Source organism: Manis javanica, chromosome 16 (assembly GCF_040802235.1).
Source record: "Manis javanica isolate MJ-LG chromosome 16, MJ_LKY, whole genome shotgun sequence".
Taxonomy (NCBI): domain Eukaryota; kingdom Metazoa; phylum Chordata; class Mammalia; order Pholidota; family Manidae; genus Manis; species Manis javanica.
The window spans coordinates 7,767,344-7,771,405 of record NC_133171.1 but is presented as its reverse complement, the minus strand read 5'-3'; positions in this window follow the sequence as shown (position 1 = coordinate 7,771,405).

The following is a 4,062-nucleotide window of genomic DNA, read 5'->3' as shown; positions in this document are numbered from 1 at the left end:
CACAGAACAAGTGCAGAATCCCTTCACTGAAATCTTCGGGTATAGATGTATCTTAAAATTCAGAATTTTTTTAGTTTAGAAAGGTAATAGTGCTGATATTTCAGAACTCCACCAGTGGAGTCTGGGGCAAGACCCAGTGCCCACTAATCAATCACATTAATATTTCTGCCATTAAACAAATTAACGTTCATCTAGATGGAATAAATTAAGATTTCAAGTTAAGACTATAAAACTGATGAGACTTAGGTCAGATTTTTCCACCAAAATAATTCCAAAAACAATCTGCTTTTTTAAGACTTTGGGATTTCAAAGTTGTGAATGAGGGCATCCTGGAACTGCACCTACCTTGTACTGACCAAGTAACGAAGTGTTTATATCTTGAAGTGTTTAGAAGAGTGCCTGATGCATAATAGGGGCCCAGCACATTTGGCTATTGTTGTTCATTCCAGAGGAGAAAAAACATAGGCTACTTTATTTAGATGTCAGAATTGCTGCTGAGTAAGCTTATTGCTTCAGGGAATAGACAGCTGTCCATGTTCCCTCTTCAGAAGACATCTAGGTAGATTCAGCCGCCACTGCCAGGAGAAAGAAGTCAAGAAAATTTCCAGGGGTCTGATGCAAAGAATGGGCAAGTCGTTTTATTCCAACTACCACCTACTAGTCCAGCACAATGTGCTCTCAGATAATCTGGTTTAAATGTGACAAGCACCAATCCCATAATGGCCAATTGGAAGCTCTGCAACCAACCAGAGTTAGAGATAAATACTGAAGCCTGAGCCTAGGGTTCAAGCTACAATAGCAAATTAGGGCTCCTCTTCCTACCATGTAAAGGAACTCTCTCCATTCTTTACCAAACTTCTGGCTTCCTCCCTAGTGCTTTTCTTCAGCTTACTAACATCACTTCAATCCTATCACAAATGAAATTTGGAGCACAATCTCATTTTAAGGAAAGTTTTAGCTACAAGTTGCTAATTTGTCCCACACTACAGAGAATTTTTAGGCAATGTGCATCAGTCCTTTCAGACTAGAACTGCTCTTTCTCTGAATCTCAGAGCAGTTTTTTTCTGCCTTAATTGGACATTGCAATTTGTTGCCCTTTTCATCACTGGGAAATTAATCAGATTGATTTATAGAGCCCACCTCTTCCTTGGCCCAGAATACATGTTCCTCAAATGAGCAAAATTCATTTCTGTTTGTAGTTTGTCATAGAATTTATAGACCCATTTAGGAACCAAGTACTTTGCATATTATGTCCCCAGAATAACTAAACATTAGTGATGACAATAAATGGGGCAGTAATAAGGAAATTGGTGGGGGAATGAGGCAGTATTTCAGATAAGCCTCTGACAGTTTGTTGAAGCAAACAGTTATGGGAAAGCCACGATGAGCTAATAATAGTCTGGGGCAAACTTTAAAAAAAGTTTAGCTTATATATAAAATAGTAAGCTGAAAATATTTCATAAAGCTCAGTCCATTTTCTACATGAAACCCCAGCAATTCTTTAAGAAGCGAAGTCTCTTATTAAATGATAGTACTACACAAACTTTTTGATTGTCATATCCTCCCACTAGAAAGTAAGCTCTGTGATAATAGGGATTTCGCCATATTCCCGGTGCTTGAAATTCTATCTGGCATGCTGGAGGGCTGAATAAGTATTTGCTAAATGCATAAGAAGCATGTAGACAAATAGAAATTTTTTTCCCTCTTTTCTGCAGAAAGCAGGCTGTTTCTGTGCTTTTCTATTAGATAAACATAACGTGTGAAATTAAGAATCCAAGAGTCTGGAGATCTCACACTTAGGATGAATCTTCCAGAAGTCTGGGAGACTATGGCAATACTCCACTGAAAAGCTCAGTAGGCTGGCACCAACTCTCCAAGATACTCGTGTGGCCCACAGAACAGTTGTTGTAAAAATAACCAAAGAGTAAACCCCCAGCGGTCAGCCTGGGGCGGGGGTAAAACGGTGTTAAACAGGAAGCAGCAAAGCTTCCTGACTTCTGCCCAGTAGGCAAACTGCTTTTAGGTGGCACTCAGTCTGGGAGACAAAAGCAAGAAGAGGTCAAACCTGTGTTGTCCCACTTAGTGTGGCAAAAACACAGTGACAGGCCCCAGAGAAAAGGAGCAAAGCGGCAGTGCTATTCAAAGGGAAATTGCTGCCTGAGATAATGAATGCCCGAGGGCATTAAAGGAGAGCCGTCACAGCTGAGTACCAGTGATGAGGAAGGCGCATTTACCATTGGCAACCAAGAGTGCTACGTCATCCATGCTCAGGGCTAAAGGATGATTGGTTAGGGCTAAGTGCCATCTGCTGGCATGGGAAATGGAGATACAATTGGCCTGAAGCCGCTTCCGTGGACTGGGGCAGTGCAGTGTCCGCCCAAGTCACTTTCCCCAGGGGGCTGCATTCCCTTGGGAAGTACAAGCTGATGATGCAAACTGAGAATGCCCTATTCTAAGTACCCACTCACATACACAGACACACACACACACACACACACACACACACACACACACACGGCATTCCTGGTGCAAAAGTCTTCACTGAACTTGTGCAGGTCACAGAGTAGTGAGGCTGTCACAGAGAACAGTGCACAGCAAACAAGTTTGAATCTGTTCTTAAAAGGCCTCTGGCTTGTCCCACCTGCAGACAGGCTGCTGCACTCCCCCCAGGGGCAGCCTTTCACCAGCCCGCTCCTCCTCCCTCTTTCCCACCGCACCTTTCTCTGTCCTTCCCCTGCTCTCTGCAGTAAACCTAACCATCGTATTTTCTCCTGTAGAGCAGCTGGACCCTTACTTACTTAGGTAAATTGGACCCTTGCCCTCAGTCTCTCCTTTTATCCGTAAAGTCTCTCCTTAAACATGAGTTTCCTTCTTAAGTATCCTTTTAGAGGCAGCCGTCCTGATGGTAACATTTTACCCTGCAAGAAAAGAAAGTCTCCATCCTTAAGCAAACCACTGTGAAAAGAGAGCAGCTTGAGAAGAAAACCCTCAAAAGAAGTAGAAGAGAAATTAACAAGCCCAGGACAGCTCAGCTTCTTTAGCCACAACCTGAGAAGGTGTAAAAGTATCAGGGCCTGTCAGTGTATTTGGTTGCTATTTACATGAATATAACCATATTTTAAATAACTACCATACACTGACGCTAATTTTATTTTCTAGTTAGGAAGCAGGACATTCTCAATGAATTCTTCGGTTGTCTTTACAAAGCTTCTCGTTAAAGAACTCCTCAACACTGGACTGACTGACCAGGTGAGTCATAATGATGATTCCAGTCAAATCCTGGTTCTCAGGAAGTAACACTCCTTAGAGAAGTTCTCAGTAAGAGCGCTCCTTATTCCTGTCTGTATTATTTGTTATTTCTGTCTTTTAACACAAGGATGTTAAGGACTAAGACGATTTTTTTTTTATTATGCATTCCGTAACAGACTAAATCCTAACACCTAGACCAGGGTTTCTCAGACTGTGGCCCCCAGACCAGCAGCAATGGCATCATCTGGGAACTTGGAAGCAATGCAAGTTCTCAGGCCCCTCCTAAACTCTCTCAATCTGGTCCTAGAAACCCTCGGTGTCAGGCAGGGCCATCCGTGTGTGCATGAGCCGCCCAGCTGCCGTGATGCCCACTCCAGTCTGAGCACCATCGCTCCAGCAGCACCACCTCTGGAGCCTCTCCGTCCATTCTGAATATTTCCAAATGCTAATGCAATCCTTGATTTTTATGATTCTTTTCATCACTAGGTCCTTTGATTCACTAAAATCTGTAGCCCGGTGTGCAGATGGCCTGTTCCTCTGCTGGCTGCTGCTCCCCGCTCTCTGCCCAGACGTCTGCCCCTGCTCTGTGCTCCTGGACCCTTCCCGGGTGGGTTGGCCACGCCCCGCTCTGTGGGGATACACGGTTTTAGTCTCAGGGGTTCTCCTCACTCTAAACAACTCCTACAGCCCTGACAGGTCCCCAGGGCTGGAGCTGACAGTGGTCACAAGGCCTCCCCCAGGGCAACAGCTCCAGCCAGAAGCCTCCTCCCAAAGCTCTTGTTCACAGCACAGCTGCCCACGCGTCCCCCCGAC